This window comes from Eutrema salsugineum, unplaced genomic scaffold (genome assembly GCF_000478725.1).
Source record: "Eutrema salsugineum unplaced genomic scaffold, Eutsalg1_0 scaffold_21, whole genome shotgun sequence".
Lineage (NCBI taxonomy): Eukaryota > Viridiplantae > Streptophyta > Magnoliopsida > Brassicales > Brassicaceae > Eutrema > Eutrema salsugineum.
This window is the reverse complement of record NW_006256821.1, coordinates 1,373,087-1,393,676: the sequence shown is the minus strand read 5'-3', so window position 1 is coordinate 1,393,676 and position 20,590 is coordinate 1,373,087. Positions and strand designations below refer to the sequence as shown.

Genomic DNA, 20,590 nt, shown 5'->3' with positions numbered 1-20,590 from the left:
TTGCTGCATTGTCGCGTGCTGGCTCTCAACCCTTTGCTGGCCCTGTAACAGTTGCTGTAGTATCCCACAGACGTCGTTCCCCATTTGATTCTGACCCGTTCCCTGAATCTGTTGTTGATTACCCATCGGTTGCGGATGGAACCCTGGTGGAAACTTGTGTTGCTGCGGTTGGTTGTTGAAGTTGTTACTCTGAGCCGCTTGATTCTGCTGAGTGTAACCGTGCTGTTGCCCACTGAACTGTTGCTTGGGCTGGAATGTATTCTGAAAAGGAGCCTTTCGAGCATAGCTTTGTTGTTGTTGTTGAGCAGGGTACACTTGGTCTTGAGGGTTAGCGACATTCGGGTTTCTGTATGAGAGGTTTGGGTTACTGTTGTAGTTGTTAAACCGCTGATACCTCTGCTGATTCCCTATGTAATTCAGCTCCTCTTGTGTTAGACCATCTTCATTAACATTGTCAAAACTTGGCCCTTGCTCATCAAACTCGCCTACAAAGTGTATTGGCTTTTGAGTCGCCATCAAAACCTTGTCAAGCTTACTCTGAAGCTCTCTTATATCCTTTTTCATGCACTGTTCATCACTAGATCCCTCTGTACGGTTTGCTCTATCAAAGTCCTCTCCATACGTGTCATTAGACATGGCTAGGTTCTCGACTAGTTCCATTGCCGCATTGATCTCTTTCCCAAGAAAATTTCCATTTGAAGCTGTATCGAGTTGGTTTCTGATCTTGGGGAGTGCACCTCGGTATAAAGTACTCAAGAGTGATGCCTCTGAGAAGCCGTGGTGTGGGCATTGGTTAGTGTAGCTTCTAAACCGTTCCCAAGCTTCACTAAAGCTCTCGTTATTGTGCTGCGTGAAACTTGAGATCTGATTCCTGAGCTTAGCCGTGCGTGATGTGGAAAAGAACTTTGATATGAACGCCAGTTTACACTGCTCCCAGGTTTGTATAGAACCCCTCGGTATATTCTTTTCCCACTGGTGTGCTTTATCACCGAGGCTGAAAGGGAACAAGCGTAGCTTGAAGCTATCTTCGGAGACGCCATTTATCTTGGTTAAGTCGCAAACCCGATCAAATTGATCTAGATGTTCGAGAGGGTCTTCTCCAGCCAGACCGTGGAACTTTGAGTTTTGCACCATATTGAGCAGGGAAGCTTTAACTTCAAAGTTGTTGTTTTGAACTGGTGGAGCTTGAATTCCAGCTCGGTATTGGTGCGCATTAGCTCGGTCATTCTCTCCAACACAGATTGGAGGATGTTGTCTCTGAACTTCGGGCGGTGGCGGATGAACATGATGGGCTTGTTGTTCATTTATATTCGCTTGGTGTTGGTTTTGCTGAGCAAGCTGTTCGTTTCTTTGAGCCTGTTGCTGATTAACATAGGCTTGTTGTTCATTTCTTCCTGCCTGCGCCTGATTAGCCTGAGCCTGGTGCTCGGCTGCCTGAGCTTGTTGCTCCATTCTCTGTTGTTCTGCCATTCCAAGTCTGTCAAAGTGCCGTTCTTTCTCGCGAGCTCCCCTTTCTAATCTGTCGATGTTATCGTCGTATGGGAAAAGCGATCCTGTGCTCCGAGACCTGGTATTCATGCACCTGAAAACAAAACAAGAACTTGGAAAGAAGTTAGTAAAACAAAGGAAAGAAAAGCTTGAACTCAAGAACAAACAAGAGACTAATGCTCCTACAAGTTGGCAACGGCGCCAATTGATAAGTAAGAGTTTTCAAGCTCTTAGAAGGTTATCAATCCCCTTGTCAGAGTAGTATAAGGGGTGTCAAACCAAGCTTGTAAACGAGACACTAGCCTATGTCATTTGTTCACTTAAGTCAAGTCAAGACGATAAAAGTTTGGTGACGATGATTAACAGGCAAATGAGCAATAAAGTTAAATAAAAGCAGAGATTTAAACTAATCAAGATGCAAATAACAAACAGGTGATTCAGATGATGGTAATGAATGATAAAGGCAGAAGCTTTAGACAGGATATTTGACTCGGGTGCTTCCAAGTTAGACTAATGGGTTAATGAATCATGTTATCAAGCGATTTCATTTAACTTTGAACTGAAGGCATGTTAATCTTCTCATGAAAGTATTAAACATCTAAACTGATCCTTTTTCATACCAAAATCCCTTTTGAGAATCATAAATCAGTCAGCAATAAGAATCGGTTCAAAAATGTAATTTAAGAAAACAAACTATCGCTCTCGCGATGAAAGACTCTTAAACCCTTAACCGAGTGGTTCAGACATTTCTACAAACACTTTTGATGCGAGATATGTCTCAGATCTGAACCTCATGTGATGTGCTTGGATCCAGCCTAGAGATCTCGTCGGTTAAGGAATGAAACATGCAAGACTAGACACCTAAACCCATTAATCCACCTTGAAAGCACCCTAATCTACCTATCTAAAGCCGCTTAAACGACTACTCACTAATCATAACGAGCTCACTAAGTCCTTTGCAAGACGTGTAGCTAGTCATGATAAGGAGTTTGATGTTTGGATGATAAAAGAAATAAAGAAAGAACAAGATTCTGATGCAAAAACGAGATATCGGATTAGATTAATCAAGTTTCACAAAAGAGGCAAGTTCTTAAAGCTAAAAACAGATAAGAGATAAGATAACTAGGTTTTTAGTCTCAAAATGTATTTATAGCAAAGGGAAAGTGTCGCGGGTCAGCCCGGAACAAACCGGGTACTGAACCGCCCTCTTGGGTTGATGGGTGAGTGCCACGGTGTGTCGGAAAGTGAAGCCGAGGTCTTCATGCCGAGGTGTGCACGTGAGTCAGGATCCGGATGAAGATCTCGTGAAGAACACGTCAAGAACATGCATGAACCCTAGTCTTTGATCCATCCTCACGTGTGTGTTCTTGAGCTACTATGTTCTTGATTCTGGGTTCGTGACAAGGGACCTCGGGATAAAATGTCAAGGGGTCATGATGTCGAGGTGCTTGGGAGAACACAGTCCGGCATGCACGCCGAGGTCATTACACCGAGGTGTACTCTCAACACTTAGTCGTTTCCAGCTTCAGTTTTTACGTATGCATGCCTCTATCTAATCATGCCAAGGCTTTGGGACGAGGTCTGGTCCAAAATACTTCCAAGATATGAGCCTCGACTTGAGTGATGCCAAGGTAAAGATACCGAGGCTTGTGAAGACACTTAGCGCGTATCGCAACTCATTTTAGGCTTGTATCGACCATGTCACCTTCCGGAAGCGATAACTTTCAGCACACGAATCCAATTGCTCTGGGACCAGTTCCACAGTAAAGATGACTCAATAAGCTCGAACTTTGGTGAAGAAACCATCGGAGCTTGGGGAGCGGAAGGCTTGCTGGATTTCACATCTTTGCGCCGCATTGAAATTACCGGAAAATAGACTTTTAGACCGATGTGAACTCCGGAGACCCTATCTTCCAAACCTTTTCTCCGAATTGAGCGATTCTAAATGCTCTGAGAAGATCTTCCATGGATCTCGAACTTTGATGAAGACTGGGTAAGCTGGTTCGGACAGGAAAGGCTCCGTTCGCCATGATCTTTGAAGTTCGCCGTTCAGTTCTCGGGTACGTGCAAGGCTGGTGAACGCTCCGGAAGCCATATCGTTCTCTCCACTGGTCCGAATTGGATTATTCCAACTGTTCTGGAATCTTTGCTTGATTATCTCCAACTTTGGTGAAGACCCCGCCAACTGATTCGGACCGGAAGGTTCCCCGCATTGCTGATTTCTGAATTGCGCGGGCAAGGGCAACTTTTGGTCGTAAAAACCTTCCCGGGGTAAGGAAAATGGCCGAGGGCTGTGTACCGCGGTAAGCTTTTTGGTCGTAAAAATCCTTGCCTCGGTTTAGGGTTCAATGTTCAAGTCATTGTAAATCATTGTTCAAGTCATCAGTTCTAGGCTGCAATGCAAACTGGTTTACTCATAAAATTAGCCATACTTGTCACCAAATGAACCAAACTCAAGCACCAACCTTCACAAGCATTCCTAGCCTCAACCTTTTGACATTCATTTAAAGTTTCAAGTGGATCATGTTCATGCAGATCAAGTGAATTCATTAGGCTTGGGACTGGGTTTTGAGATTAAAATGATCTCAATCAAGTAACTGGTACTCCATGCAAGGGGATCACTCAAAAATTAGTAAACTTTATTAAAATGCTAAGGGTAAAAAGCAATGGATGCATACAAAGATAGAACTACATCTACCCCACACCCAAAATGCTTTTCACACTCAACTTTAAACTTCTCAAGACTCTTTCTCTAGTCGACTCACCCCCAAATGGCATTTTATCCTTGACACTTAAACAGCTCTCATCACTCTCTTCATTTCATCTCTTAAGGGGAATGCTTTCTTTAACAACCACTTAGTGAGTTTCTTTTCTTTAACACACAAGCTCTTCTTTAATTCAGCCTCTTTTTGAATCTTTTCTCTTTTCTCTTTTTTTTTTTTATGAGACCCTTTTCATTTCAACACATGAGCTTTACATTTCAGCACACACTCACTTTCTTTCATTTAAGCATTCATTCCCCTAACTGATCCGGTTGTTTCCAATTTCATCACTCAGATTTTTTTCTTTTCAGCTCACACACTCAAAATCAATGCTCTCACTTTCACCTAAACCTAGACTAGCCCTTGATGTTGGACTAGTATCTACATGCAGCACTATCTTTGTCGCTCTAAACCCAACACTTTTTACCAAGTCTACTAGAAACAAGGCCTCACAAATCATGCACACAAGAAGGGGGTTTCAGGCTTCAAAGAAAGGTTTGGCTAAAGGCAGGGAACTGTCTCAAGATGAGAGATCAGCTATTTGAGCTAGCAAGAGTGATAAAAAGGGATAAGAAAGCTCAAATATTTATGTGGTACCCATGAATTCACAATGATATGCACAAACATGATAATTAGATGTCAAATTCAAGGGTTCTCACTTAAGCAAGGTTGAGGCTATTCATAACTTGATTCAGCTAGCACAGAAGTATTGAGACACCAGTTCAAAGCATTGTTCACACTTGATTTCATACCAGTTTTGAAATGCCTTAAGGGACCAAGCTTTTAAAATGATGCTCTCTTCAAGAAAAAATCTATCATTACTCCCATTTGCATATGATGCAACCTATATGAAAATGCAAACTAGACTCAACCTAAAATGTGAATGCAACTACATGAGCATTTTTTTGTGAAATTTTTTTTTTTTTTTTATATGCACTTAGATGAATGCAAAATGAGACTCAAAGTAAAAAAGAAAATAAGAGCATAATAAACATAATTAGTAAACACAAAACCCCTCCCCCACACTTAAATAACACAGTCCCTTGTGTTATAAAAGCATGAAGGAGAAGTGCAAAGCAAAATCACAAAATGCAAAGAGAAAATGAGCTAAGTTATATGCATATTTACAAGGGTGGAGTGTTTACCTCAATCGCTGAGGTCGGATCCCAGGTAGTGGGATGGATTGGAGGTGGAGCAGGATGTAGTTGAGTGTCTAGGTGGGCTGCTCTCAGGTGAGTCTGGTAAGAACACTGTGGCCGGGTTGATCCAGTCTTCTTTTCCTGGTGGGAACGCAAGGTCCTGAGCTGCTGAGCTTTCTCCCACCTCTTCTCTTGTATCTCGTTTGGGTGAGGTGGCTGGAGCTGTGAGTTTCTTCACCTTCTTCTTTAGTTGCCTAACACAGTCAACTAGCTTGTGGATCGTTTTGTCTTGCCATTTGCACCATTTCTGAAGGCTGTTAACTCTTGAATACAGCTTTTTTGTGTGATACTCAGGTTCACCCCATACTAAGGATCAAAATGGTACCAGCCTGCCCCCATCCTTCTGTCAAGATCTCTTGGCTCCTCATTCTCACAACCGGAAGCCCTAGCTGTGCTCTGCTCTTCAACTGGCTCTTTACCCTTGGATCCTGCGGTCCTCTTGCATTTGCGAATTGGGGGGTCAATGGCTGGGTTGTAGAGCTGATCCTTTAGAACAATAAAGGAGACATTGTGCCTTTCTGTGAGGGTGGTGATGGCTGGGTGTGGCAACAGAACTTGAACCTTCTCATTTTGTAAGAGCTTGAAGGTGTACAAGAAGTTTCCACCATTGTTTTCTGTTAAAAACCCAACCTTGGTGACCGTGTCAAACGCCGAAGATCTGTGTTTTTCTGCCGCGGCCTGGTTGATCGTGGCACCGTCCTCGTGTCAAACCCCGAAGCTTGGTCCATCTGTTTTTGCTTTGCCACGGCCAAGTCTTCTCCCCGTGAAAGCTCACCATGTCAAACACCGAAGCTTGGTTCCTTCATCTCTATATTGCCACGGCCAAGTCTTCTCCCCGTGCAAGCTCACCGTGGCAAACCCCGAATGATGCGTCTTCTTGCCACAGTCACACTTCAAATCATGATTACTCTCTCGTGGCTTGGCTAAAAAGCTTGCCACGCTTGAATCTTGGCCGTGGCCGGTTAGCATGCTCAAGGCCGAGCATAAATCTTTTCCCACTTCTTCATTTCTTTTCATTTTGCAATTACTTTCCATGAGTTCAAACTCAAACCTGTAACCTGTAGAAACTAAACAAACCCATCAAAACATCCTAAAACATAAAAAAGAAAGAAAGGAAAAGATTAAAAGCATATTTACAAAGGATAGCTTGGGGTGTCTCCCAAGAGCACTTTGTTTAAAGTCTCTAAGTTTGACTTTGGAAACCTGCTTAACAGGCTGGTGGTGGATCACGAAGGGAAACTGATGTACCTTCCTCCTTCCCTTGTGAAACTAGGTAGTGTTTGATCCTTTGGCCATTTACCACAAACTCTTGACCATTCTTGCCTTCTAACTCAACAGCTCCATATGCCTGACCTCAAGAACTTTAAAGGGACCAGACCATCTAGACTTAAGTTTTCCAGGAAACAACTTAAGCCTAGAGTTAAACAGCAACACCAGATCACCTTCCTTGAACTCCCTTTTCAGAATCTATTGATCATGTAGAGCTTTGGTCTTTTCTTTATAAATCTTGGAGCTCTCAAAAGCCCCCAGCCTGATCTCTTCAAGTTCATGGAGTTGAATGACCCTTTTCTCTTGAGCTGTCTTGATATCAAAGTTCAGCAACTTCACAGCCCACAAAGCCTTGTACTCCGCTCAACAGGAAGGTGGCAGCTCTTCCCATATAGCAGATTGAAAGGTGATGTCCCAATTGGAGTTTTAAAGGCAGTTCTATAAGCCCACAATGCATCATCCAGCCTTTTGCTCCTATCTTTTCTGCTTGAGCTAACAGTCCTCTCAAGAATAGCCTTAATTTGTCTATTAGATACTTCAACCTGGCCACTAGTTTGAGGATGATAAGGAGTAGCTACCTTGTGTTTCACTCCATGCTTTCTCAGCAATCCTTCCAAACTCTTGTTCACAAAATGAGATCCTCCATTAGAAATAACAACCCTGGGTACTCCAAATCTTGGGAAGATAATGTTCTTGAACAACTTCACTACTACCTTGGAATCATTTGTAGGAGAAGCAATAGCCTCAACCCACTTGGACACATAGTCCACAGCCACTAGAATATACTGATTCCCATAAGATGAAATGAAAGGCCCCATAAAGTCAACTCCCCAGCAATCAAAGATCTCAACCTCTTGTATTGGGTTTTGAGGCATCTCACTCCTCTTTGAAATGTTTCCATGCCTCTGACAGGCATCACATGATGAAACAACCAGCTGACCATCCTTGAACATTGTGGGCCACCAAAACCCACTCTTGAATGCTCCCATGTGACCCCCAAAAGCTGAACTATGACACTCTTGCAACACAGGTTGCATCTCCTCCTCAGCAAGACACCTTCTATACAGCTGATCTTTGTTCAGGACATACAGGTAGGGCTCATCCCAATGGTATCTTTGGACATCTCTGAAGAACTTCTTTCTGTGGTAAGCATCAAGTTCAGGTGGTTCCACTCCACAAGCAAGAAAGTTCACAATATCAGCAAACCAGGGCATTCTCTTCTCTTGGATGCTATCCATTTCTTCAAACTCCAAATAAGAGTTGAGCACCATCAATGATTCCTCAGGAAGACTGTCATTAAGAGGGACTTAAGAGTCTACTCTCAACCTAGAGAGATGGTCTGCAGCTCCATTCTCTATACCCTTTTTATCTTGTACTTCCATATCAAACTCCTGAAGTAGAACGACCCATCTCAATAGTCTAGGCTTAGCATCTTTCTTGGTCATCAGATACCTGAGGGCTGCATGATCAGTATATACAATGACTTTTGATCCCACCAGGTAGCTTCTGAATTTGTCAAAAGCAAAGACTATTGCCAACATTTCCTTCTCAGTGGTAGCATACATATCTTGGGCAGAGTCAATGGTTTTACTAGCATAGTAGATGACATGAAGCTTCCTATCCTTCCTTTGGCCAAGTACAGCTCCAACTGCAAAATCAGATGCATCTGTCATAACCTCAAAAGGAAGGGACCAGTCTGGGGCTTGGACAATTGGTGCACTGACTAATGAATCCTTGATCATCTTGAAGGCCTCTTCACACTCAGCATCAAATATGAAATCAACTTCTTTACACAACAGCCTTGTCAAGGGTCTAGCTATTCTTGAGAAATCTTTGATGAATCTTCTGTAAAACCCTGCATGCCCAAGGAAACTTCTTATCCCTTTGACTGAAGTGGGAGTTTGCAGATTCACCATCACTTCCACCTTTGCTCTGTCAACCTCTATGCCCTTCTCTGTCCACCTCTATGCCCTTATGCCCAAGTACAATTCCTTCCTGCACCATGAAGTGGCATTTCTCCCAATTCAACACCAAGTTATGCTGCTCACATCTCTCCAAGATCTGTGACAAATTAGAGAGACAATCCGAGAAGGAGGAGCCATAGACACTAAAATCATCCATGAACACCTCCACCTTCTCTTCAATTATGTCAGAGAATATATGCATCATGCAACGTTGAAATGTGGCAGGGGCATTACAAAGACCAAAACGCATGCGCCTGTATGCAAATGTGCCATAAGGGCATGTAAATGTTGTTTTCTCTTGATCTCGGAGATCTATGGGGATTTGAAAGAAACCCAAGTACCTATCAAGAAAGCAAAAGAAGGGGTGGTTTTCAAGCCTCTCTAGCATCTGATCAATGAAAGGCAAAGGAAAATGATCCTTTCAAGAGGCTGCATTGAGCTTTCTATAATCTATACACATTATCTGTCCTGTTATAGTCCTAGTAGCTATCAGCTCATCCTTCTCGTTTTTAACCACTGTGATCCCACCTTTCTTGGGCACAACGTGTACAGGAGATACCCACCTTGAGTCAGAGATTGGGTAAATTATCCCTGCCTCAAGTAGCTTGAGTATCTCCTTCTAACCACCTCCTTGAGGTTTGGGTTAAGACGTCGTTGATGCTCAATAGAGGACATAGATTGGTCCTCCAGGTGTATCCTATGGGTGCATATGTCAAGAGAGATCCCTCTAATATCAGCCAAAGAGTGTCCTATGGCTCTCTAGAACTTTCTTATCTCACTAAGCAATGCACTCTCTTCATGCTCTAATAAGCTATCATTGATGATCACTGGATATGTGGAGTTTAAGCCCAAGAAGGCATACCTGAGCCCTGTTGGTAGAGGCTTGAGCTCAACAGGGGGTGCATCAGCCTCATTCCAATCCTTGTCCAAGCTGCATTGGCTAATGTCTAATCCTTTGATAGCCAAAACCTCAGAGCCACTTTGTTCCAGTTCCAAAAACCTTGTCTCAGGACCAAGTTCTCTAGCATTGTCCAAATACAGCTTGTACGCCTCAATTTCTTCTGCTAAGAGCCCATTGTCTCCTTGTTCTTGAGTTAGAGCAGCTTGAAGAGGGTCCTCAGTATTCAGTTCCTCAAGCAACTCATCAGCCAAGTGATCCATTGTCTCCACATAGAAGCATTGACCTTCAATGGTGGGTTTCTTCATCATCTCATTCACATCAAACTTGAGCTTCTCACACCTCAATAATAGCTCCTGCTGTGGCCAGGAATGGCCTGCCTAAGATAAGAGGATCAACTGGTTCATCATCCATTTCCAGCACAACAAAATCAGTTAGAACCTCAAAACCACCAATCTTGACAGGCAGATCTTCAAACATCCCAACAGGTAATCTAACTGATCTGTCTGCAAGGATAAGAGAGATCCTTGCAGGTTTGAAGACTCTAAAGCCCAGCTTCTTTGCTATTGAGAATGGCATCAAACTGACAGATGCTCCTAGATCACAAAGACATCCAGAAAATAGCAGAGCTCCAATGGCACAAGGGAGTGTGAAACTCCCTGGATCAGTCAGCATTCTTGGAATGGACTTCTTCTGAATGATAGCACTGCATTCACGACTTAGTACCACCATGCCTTGAAGCTCTTTAGTCTTGTTCAGAATGGCATCCTTCAAAAACTTACCCATCTTTGGCATCATTAGAAATACATCAATGAGAGGCATAGTGAGTGGTGTCTCATTGAGTGCCTTCTCAAATACAGCTCTTGCCTTGTCTACAAGCTGCTTCTTAAATCTCCCCGGAAATGGGAGCTTGGGTTAATATGGAGGTGGTGGCCCATATACCTTTTCTGGTTCAGGTTCCTTTGCTACCTTTTTACCCTTTTGTTTCCTTGATTTCTTAGCAACTTGATCATCTTTTAAGGCTGCCTCCCCCTCATTTTGATCATTGTCCTCAATGATCACATTGTTGTTCTCAATACCAGGTAACTCCTTTCCACTCCTCAGTGTAATGGCTTTAGCATATTCCTTGGGGTTAGGTTCAGGTTTTCCAGGTAGATGGCCTTGGTTCCTTCAGCTTGAAGCCTGGTTTTGCTTCAATTCCTTGATTTTCTGCTGCATGGCTGCATTCTGGCTTGCAAATATCTGTTGACCCTGAAGCAGTTCTTGCAGAATCCCAACCATATCTGACCCCATATGTGGCTGCTGCTGAACCGATGGTGGCTGAAACTGGTGTTGAACCGGCGCTTGCTGCTGGAACTGTGGTGGACCAAACCATGGTGGTGCCTTTTGCTGTTGCTGTGAACTGAAACCAGTACCCTGAAATGGTTGCTGTTGCTGACCAAAACCCTGATTCTGAGCAAACTGATTCTTGGGTTGAAATGACCCTTGAAAGTTGTTCTTGGGAACAAAGTTCTTTAGAGCTTGAGAATCGGGATAGACCTGGTCTTGTGGGTTTGCTACATTGTGATTCCTGTAAGAGAGGTTCTGATTGGCATTGCCATACTGATATCTCTGGAATCTCTGATTCCCAATTTAGTTAAGCTCCTCATGGGTCAGACCTTCTTCACTTATGTTCTCAAAGATATAAGAAGGTTCCTCATACTCTCCTACAAAGTGCATTGTCTTTTGAGTGGTGAATTTCAACTTGTCCAATTCACTCCTCAACTCCTTAACTTCTCTAGTGAGCCTCTTTTCTGAGCTCGAGCCTTCAGATCTGTTTGATATGTCATAGTCTTCACCATAAGTGTCATTGCTCATTGCTAAGTTCTCCACTAGCTCTAAAGCAGCATGAATCTCCTTTCCCAGAAAGTTCCCATTGGAAGCAGTATCCAGCTGGTTTCTAATCTTGGGAAGAGCTCCTATATAAAGTGTGCTGAGAAGAGAAGCCTCACTAAACCCATGGTGTGGGCATTGGTTGGTGTAGCTCCTTAATCTCTCATATGCTTCACCATAACTCTCATTGCTGTGCTGAGCGAAGCTAGAGATTTGGTTTCTTAGCTTTGCTGTTCTGGAGGTGGAGAAGAACTTAGATAGAAAGGATTGCTTGTATTGCTCCCAGGTTTGAATGGAGCCTCTTGGAAGATTCTTCTCCATTGGTGAGCTTTGTCACCAAGACTGAAGGGGAATAATCTGAGCTTGAAACTGTCCTCAGAAACTCCATTTATCTTTGTCAAGTCACAAACTTTATCAAATTGATCCAAGTGTTCCAAGGGATCTTCCATTACTAATCCATGGAACTTTGAGTTCTGGACCATATTCAACAAGGATGCCTTCACTTCAAAGTTATTGTTTTGCACAGGTGGTGCCTGAATTCCTTCTCCATACTGGTGAGCATTTGCCCTGTCATTTTCTCCAACATAGACATGTGGCTGCTCATATCTCCTTTGCTGGTGTTGGAAAGGCTGATGTTGGTGGTGCACTTGTTGTCTTTGCTGTACATTGGCCTGATGCCTCTGCTGATGAGCTGGTGCTTGTCACTGGTGAACATAAGCTTGCTGTTGATGCACCTGTTCCTGATGAACATTACCCTGATGTAACCCTTGACCAACTCCATTACCAGCTGCATTACCAGCTCCATTACCCTGAGCCTGTTGCTCCTGAGCCGGTTGTTCTATGTCAACCACATGCTCTCTTTGATCTTCCATATCAGCCTGATCAATCTCTCTTCCACGCCTGTCCCTTCTCCTCCTTGGTACCAAAAGATTAATGTTGTCGTTGAGAGGGAAATGTGGACCACAACTTCTTGATCTGGACCTGGTGTCCATTCACCTGAAATCACAAACAGAACTTGAAAGTAATCAGTAAAAACAAAAAATAAGCACTTGATCTGAAGAAAAGATCATAGCTTAATGCTAAACACTCCACAATTTGGCAACGGCGCCAATTGATAGACAAGACTTTTTAGGTCTCAGGGCTATCAATCTCCTTGTCAAAGTAGCATAAAAGAGGTTGTCAATCCAAGAATGTGGTGATAGACACTAAGCTATGTGATCAGTTTCTCAAGTCAAGTAAGCAGGTGAGGTTTTGATTGATTAATGACAACTAAAAGCTTAAAACAAGATTAATAACTAAAGAAGTGATCAAACAAGAACTAAGCAAATGACAAGATGATGATGAGAATGTATGTATGATGATGAGAAAGGTCTTAGACATGATAGTGGATCAGGGTGCCTTCAGTGATAAACTAGTGAGCTAATGAATCATGTGATCAAGCAAACCATTCAACTTAAACAATATTAATTAAGTTAACCCTCTCATGAAGGTATCAACTCCGATGCTAAAACAGTTTCTAACCTAATCATCATTAGTGAAACATGAATCAACAAGCATTAAGAATCAGTTTAATCTGTCATTTAAGCATATAAACAATCATTCCCATGATGAATAACACTTAAACCTCTAACAACCTTGGTTCAGACATTTCATCAAACACTTTTGGTGCATGAAATGCCCAGCATATAGACCACATATGATGTGTATGGATCTAGCATTAAGAACAGGTTGTAGAGAATGGAATATGCATGATCTAACCCCTAAGCTCACTAATCTACCACTTAAGCACCCTAATCTACATATCTAAGACCTTAATATGGGTTTACTCACTAATCATAACTAACACACTAGATCCTTTCCAAGATGTGTTGTTAATTATGATTAGAAGTGTGATTTGATGATGAGAAATTATAAGAAAAGATAGAAAAATACTTCTTCAAATCGATATTAAACTCAAAACAAAGTATTAGCTGATGGTTCTTTCACCAAAAAGGAAAAAGAGACTAAGGATATGATAAGGTTCTCTCCAAATTAGGTCTAAAAAGTATTTATAGTAGTCTTGGACGAACCGGGTCAGCCCGGAACAAACCGGGTACTGACCCGGCTTTGGTGGTTAAAGATGAGGTTTGCCACGGTCTAGCAGTTCTTGGTCAAGCCGTGGCAAGTGACTGTGTCAAGTCCAGAAGCTTCTGTTCTTGGATGAATCTTGGCGCCACGGGTTCCCTCTGATCGTGATGCATGGCCGTGTCAAATGCCGAAGAATTACATCAAGTTGCCACGGCCAAGTCCAAAGTCGTGATGCGTGGCCGTGTCAAGTTCCAAATGTTTGAAGGATCCCAAGCGTTGTCTTGCCATGGTCAAGTGTAGACTGTGGCATTACCTCGTGGCAATTCCCGAATGCACGTATGATCCTGCCGCGGTCAAGTGTAGACCATGGTGTGGAGACCGTGTCAAACCACGAAGAACTGCAATCAAGTGCCACGGTCAGATGTGGACCGTGGCATTCTACCGTGCCATCCTTACACTTAGCACAATTTCCACGCTCTTGGTGCTCGAAGGAAAGGTGTGTCTCTATTCTTCCGGAACTCACGTTTCACAACTCCAAATGGAACGATCTCAACTGTTCTGGAAAGATAACTCAATTATCTCGAATCTTGATGAAGGCCCTATAGACGGAATCGGTCTGGAAATGCATCGTCCTATGCTATCTTTGGAGCTCGTCGGGTCGGTCTAAAATGGCAGCGAGACAGGCGTGTCTTCTGACGAGCTTAACTCTCTGCTCACATCTCCAAACAGGACGATGTCAAATGTTCTGGAAACTAGACGTAATCCTATTGATTCCTGATGAAGACACCGGAGGTTGAATCGCATTGCAAGTCCTTCGTCTCACGCGATCAAAGTGAGGATTTTGTCTGCACCAAACCATCTGTCCGAGTTGCTGCACACAGGCCAAGGTTCCTCCATGACCCCAGCTCCAATTTGCTCCAAAAAGTCTCCAAATGATCTGAGAACACTCCAAAAATGCAGGACACTCTAGGACCTAATGCAAATCCTAAACAAAGTTAGAACCAGGGACAAACTCTAACAAAACTAGCTAAATGTATGCATGAGACTCAATCTTTGGACAAAAAATACAATCCTAATATGACAAATTATGAATATATCAGAGGACCAAGAGCATAGGTTGTTAAAAGAGTTGAGGAAACATATGGGAGCCATTGGCTACTCTCTGGATGACATTAAGGGTATCTCATCCTCCCTATGCACTTATAGGATTCACTTAGAAGAAGAGTCAATGTCATCCATAGAGCACCAAAGACGCCTAAATCCCAACTTAAAAGAGGTAGTGAAGAAAGAGATTCTCAAACTCCTAGAGGCTGGGATAATTTACCCAATCTCAGACTCTAGATGGTTTTCACCAGTACATGTGGTGCCCAAAAAGGGGGGAATGACAGTAATAAGAAATGAGAAGGATGAGCTGATTGCTACTAGAACTATAACTGGACACAGAATATGTATAGATTATAGGAAGCTCAATGCAGCCTCTAGGAAAGATCATTTTCCTTTGCCTTTTATTGATCAAATGCTAGAGAAGCTTGCAAACCATCCCTTCTTTTGTTTTCTAGATGGTTACTATGGATTCTTTCAAATTCCCATAGATCCAAGAGACCAAGAGAAGACCACATTTACTTGCCGTTATGGGACATTTGCATATAGGCGCATGCCTTTTGGTCTTTGTAACGCCCCAGCCACATTCCAGCGTTGCATGATGCATATATTCTCTGACACCATTGAAGAGAAGGTGGAGGTGTTCATGGACAATTTTTCTGTCTATGGCTCCTCCTTCTCTGATTGTCTCTCTAATTTGTCACAAGTCCTGGAGAGATGTGAGCAGCATAACCTGGTGTTAAATTGGGAGAAATGCCACATCATGGTGCAGGAAGGGATTGTACTTGGGCATAAGATCTATGAGAAGAGCATAGAGGTTGATAGAGAAAAAGTGGAAGTGATGGAGAATCTGCAAGCTCCCACTTCAGTCAAAGGGATAAGGAGCTTCCTTGGACATGCAGGATTTTACAGAACATTTATCAAAGATTTCTCAAGAATAGCCAGACCTTTGACAAGGCTGTTGTGTAAAGAGGTTGACTTTATCTTTGATGCTGAGTGTGAAGAAGCCTTCAAGATGATCAAGGATGCATTAGTCAGTGCACCCATTGTCCAGGCTCCAGACTGATCCCTTCTTTTTGAGGTTATGACTGATGCATCAGATTATGCAGTTGGAGCTGTGCTTGGCCAGAGGAAGGACAGAAAGCTTCATGTCATCTACTATGCCAGCAGAACACTTGATTCTGCCCAGGATAAGTATGCTACCACAGAGAAGGAAATGTTGGCAATAGTCTTTGCTTTTGATAAATTCAGTAGCTACCTGGTGGGATCAAAAGTCATTGTATATACTGATCATGCAGCCCTCAGGTATCTAATGACCAAGAAGGATGCTCAGCCTAGACTATTGAGATGGGTCCTCTTACTTCAGGAGTTTGATATGGAAGTACAAGATAAGAAGGGTATAGAGAATGGAGCTGCAGACCATCTCTCTAGGTTATGAGTGGACTCTGAAGTCCCTCTTAATGAAAGTCTCCCTGAGGAATCATTGCCGGTACTCAACTCTTATTTGGAATTTGAAGAAGTGGATATCATCCAAGAGAAGAGAATGCCCTGGTTTGCTGATATTGTGAACTTTCTTCCTTGTGGGGTGGAACAACCAGAGCTTGATGCTTACCACAGAAAGAAGTTCTTCAGAGATGTCCAAAGATACCATTGGGATGAACCCTACCTGTATGTCCTGAACAAATATCATCTTTATAGAAGGTGTCTTGCTGAGGAGGAGATGCAACCTGTGTTGCAAGAGTGTCATGGATCAGCTTTTGGGGGTCATATGGGATCATTCAAGACTGTGGCCAAGGTTCTTTAGAGTGGGTTCTGGTGGCCCACAATGTCCAAGGATGCTCAGAGGGTTGTTTCAGCATGTGATGCCTGCCAGAGGCATGGGAACATTTCAAAGAGGAGTGAGATGTCTCAAAAAATCCAATACTAGAGGTTGAAGTCTTTAATTGTTGGGGAGTAGACTTTATGGGGCCTTTCATCTCATCTTATGGGAATCAGTACATACTAGTGGTTGTGGACTATGTGTCCAAACGGGTTGAGGCTATTGCTCCCCCTACCAATGATTCCAAGGTAGTAGTGAGGTTGTTCAAGAACATAATCTTCCCAAGATTTGGAGTACCCAGGGTTGTTATTTCTGATGGAGGTTCTCACTTTGTGAACAAGACCTTGGAGGGTTTGCTGAAGAAGCATGGAGTGAAACATAAGGTAGCTACTCCTTATCATCCTCAAACTAGTGGCCAGGTTGAAGTGTCTAATAGACAGATTAAAGCCATTCTTGAGAGGACTGTTAGCCCAAGCAGAAAAGATTGGAGCAAAAGGCTGGATGATGCATTGTGGGCTTATAGAAAAGCCTTTAAGACTCCAATTGGAACATCTCCTTTCAATCTGCTATATGGGAAGAGTTGCCACCTTCCTGTTGAGCTGGAGTACAAGGCTTTATGGGTTGTGAAGTTGCTAAACGTTGATATCAAAACAGCTCAAGAAAAAAGGATCATTCAACTCCATGAACTTGAAGAGATCAGGCTGGGGGCTTTTGAGGGCCTGATCTATAAAGAAAAGACCACAGCTCTACATGATCAAAAGATTCTGAAAAGGGAGTTCAAGGAAGGTGATATGGTGTTGCTGTTCAACTCTAGGCTTAAGTTGTTTCCTGGAAAACTTAAGTCTAGATGGTCTGGTCCCTTTAAGATTCTTGAGGTCAGGCCATATGGAGCTGTTGTGTTAGAGGGCAAGGATGGTCAAGAGTTTGTGGTCAATGGCCAAAGGATCAAGCACTACCTAGTTTCACAAAGGAAGGAGGAGGCTACATCAGTTCCCCTTCTTGATCCACCATCAGCCTGTTAAACAGGTTTTCAAAGTCAAACTTAGAGACTTTAAATAAAGTGCTCTTGTGAGACACCCCAAGCTTATCCATGTATATAGTTTCTTTTCTTGCTCTATTTGGTTGTTTTTAGGATGTTTTAATCTTTTGTTCAAGTGTGTACAGGTTTTAGAAAGGTCCAGGTGCAGTTTTGAAAGGATTGGAGAAGAGAAAAGATGAAAAATGAGCAGAGGAATGCATTCATATCGACATGGTTTCTCTTGGTGTGTTTGCTCGGTGTAACAGGTTCAAAAGGCCGAGAAAATATCAACCAGTTACACCGAGCAAAATGAGGTCGGTGTGGAGCACAAGATGGCAAAGGATACCTCACACCAAGGTGAATCCACTCGGTATTCTGCTCGGTGTAAACAGGCTCAAAATGCCGAGAATATATCGACCTGTACACTGAGCAGATTGAGGTCGGTGCAGCACAGAGATGAGCCAGGCCATGCTCCACACCGAGGTGAATCTACACGGTGCAAGACTCGGTGCAACAAAGGAAGAAAACTTAGACACACACCGACCTCCACACCGAGCAAATGCACGTCGATATGACCTTGGTGCAGCCTATTGTCCAGCAGTCCAAAGGGTGGCTCGGTCAAAGTCAAAGACTCCAGCCATCTACAGCTGTCTCCCACACACCAAAAGCAGCTATGGTCCACACAAAAAAATATCGGTACCATGGCAAGAGGAAATCCTGTTTTGATGCCCAAAGTACCAAGGAGTGACAATGGCAAGACAGTTGCTTCTGGTTCAGGGGAAAGGTCACAATCGGTTTCTGCTGGTTCTAAAAACAAAGGGAGAGCAGCGGCTTTAAGAGCTTCAGGGAAGCAGAAAAGACTTGAGAGGAGCCCAAGTGTGGAATCTAGTGAGGAAGAGAGCAATGTGGGTTCACCAGCTGTTGTGCCCCAAAAGAAAGAGAAGGTGGTGAAGAAGCCAAAGTCAAAACCTCCAGCTTACTAAGATTATCTCAGAAAACTCCAAGCTATGGCACATGAAGGAACCTACTTCCCTGATCTAGAACTCTTGGGGAAACTTGGTATCCTTGACGATGTAAAGGCAGTGCTTCAATCCATTGCACTTGGGAGCTTAATAGAAACGCCTCACCCCTCCTACAAAGAGATGACTTGCCAATTTCTTACATCACTAGAGGTAGATTTCTATAGAGAGATTGGACCAGCTCAGCTTGAAGATGGTTTTGGAACCATTGCATTCAAAATTGGACAGGAGCGGTATAAGATGACCTTTAGGGAGATAAGTGAATGCTTAGGGTTGTTGAGGGAAGGACATGTTCAAGAAGGTTGATCTACTATGGATCCGACCTGGATCAGCTATGGGGGATAATAGGAAGTGCTGATTATTCAGCTGGTGTAACAAAGGCAGCTTGTATCAGGAGTCCAGTGCTCAGGATGGTGCACAAGATCATAGCTCACACCTTCCTTGGAAAGAAAGAGTACTCAACAGTGTATGATGAGTTGATGCTCATTGGAGAAGGTCTTAAACCCTTGATGCCTAAGTTCAGCAGTGGCATGACTTTTAATGGTGATCCTCACAAACAAACAAAGGCGGCCATTCTAGTCAAGAACCTCCTCTCAATTAGGAAATGGGCTCATGACAGAAAAATGAAGGCACCCTCCATGCGCATAGGAAGCCTGATCACTCCTATTTTACTGAGTGCTGGAGTTGAGATGAGAGGTGAACAAATCGGTTTTAAGTTGATGGATGCTCTTCATTTGGCCAAAACAACATTTCTTGAAGGTGCTGTGGGTGATTCCTTTGCTTATAACCTTAGCATTGATAAGAAGATGAAAGTAAGAGTCCTGCTGCCTAATCCCTCCCTCACTTCACTCTCTGAAAGTAAAAACATCCGCTTCTATGTCACCAAGGATCAGCACTACAACCCAGAGATCCATCCTCCCATTATAACTATAAGGAAGTTGTGGAAGCAGAGAGCGCCTACTAATGATGCTGATGGAGATCAGGAACCGGTTCAGGAAGAGACCTTCTTGCCAGACCCAGTGTATGGGAGTCATAGATACTTCTTTGACTCTTATGATGGTCAGATGCCCAATGATGCCACTGTTGCTGCACATTACCGAACCAAGAACCTTCAGAGGTGGAACAAGTGGCAGGACAATAACACCAAAAAGCTGGTGGAGACAGTGAAAACTTTGGCAAGCACAGTTAAGAGCATGGCTGCTAATATCAAGAAGCTGAGTACAAAGCTTGAGAGGTTCCAAAGAGGAGAAGTTGGCGAGAGCTCTCACCAAGGGGAGTTACTTAGAATCTGCGGATCAGAGAACAATTCACCACCAGACTCAGAGGAGGACGAGGTCAGAGCCAAGAAGGACGCCATGAGATCTCCCTCAGACCAATCCAGCAATCCATCCTACTCCATGGGGTCTCCAGCCCCATCTCTGAGTCCTTGAGAAGGTAACACTCCATCCTTGTAAATATGCATCTAGCTTAGCTTATTTTCTCTTTGCATTTTGTGATTTTGCTTTGCACTTCTCCTTCATGCTTTTGAAACACAAGGGACTGTGTTATCTATGTGTGGGAGAGGGGTTTTGTGTTTACTAATCATGTTTATTCTGCTCTTATTTTCCTTTTCACTTTGAGTCTCATTTTGCATTCATCCAAGTGCATATAAAAACCAAAAAAAAAATGGAAAAATCTAAAAAATTTTCACAAAAAAATGCTCATGTAGTTGCATTCACATTTTGGGTTTAGTCTAGTTTGCATTTTCATGTAGGTTGCATCCTATGCAAATGGGAGTAATGATAGATTTTTTCTTGAAGAGAGCATCATTTTAAGAGCTTGGCCCTTTAAAGCATTGCAAAACTGGTATGAAATCAAGTGTGAACCATGCTTTGAACTGGTGTCTCAATAGTTCTGTGCTAGCTGAATCAAGTTGTGAATAGCCTCAACCTTGCTTAATTGAGAACCCTTGAATTTGACATCTAATTATCATGTTTGTGCATATCATTGTGAATTCATAGGTACCACATACATATTTGAGCTTTCTTATCCTTTTTAATCACTCTTGCTAGCTCAAATAGCTGATCTCTCATCTTGAGACAGTTCCCTGCCTTTAGCCAAACCTTTCTTTGAAG

At 43.0% G+C, this 20,590-nt stretch overlaps 2 non-coding genes across 2 annotated transcripts; both read left to right on the top strand.

The window, feature by feature from the left end:
* Positions 1-772: 772 nt before the first annotated feature.
* Positions 773-879, top strand: LOC112086381. The gene has a single exon (XR_002899496.1). It is a non-coding gene; the product is annotated as a small nucleolar RNA R71 (small nucleolar RNA).
* Positions 880-11,573: 10,694 nt separating this feature from the next.
* On the top strand, positions 11,574-11,680 carry LOC112086300. Its single transcript, XR_002899422.1, has one exon. It is a non-coding gene; the product is annotated as a small nucleolar RNA R71 (small nucleolar RNA).
* The last annotated feature ends 8,910 nt before the right edge of the window (positions 11,681-20,590 follow it).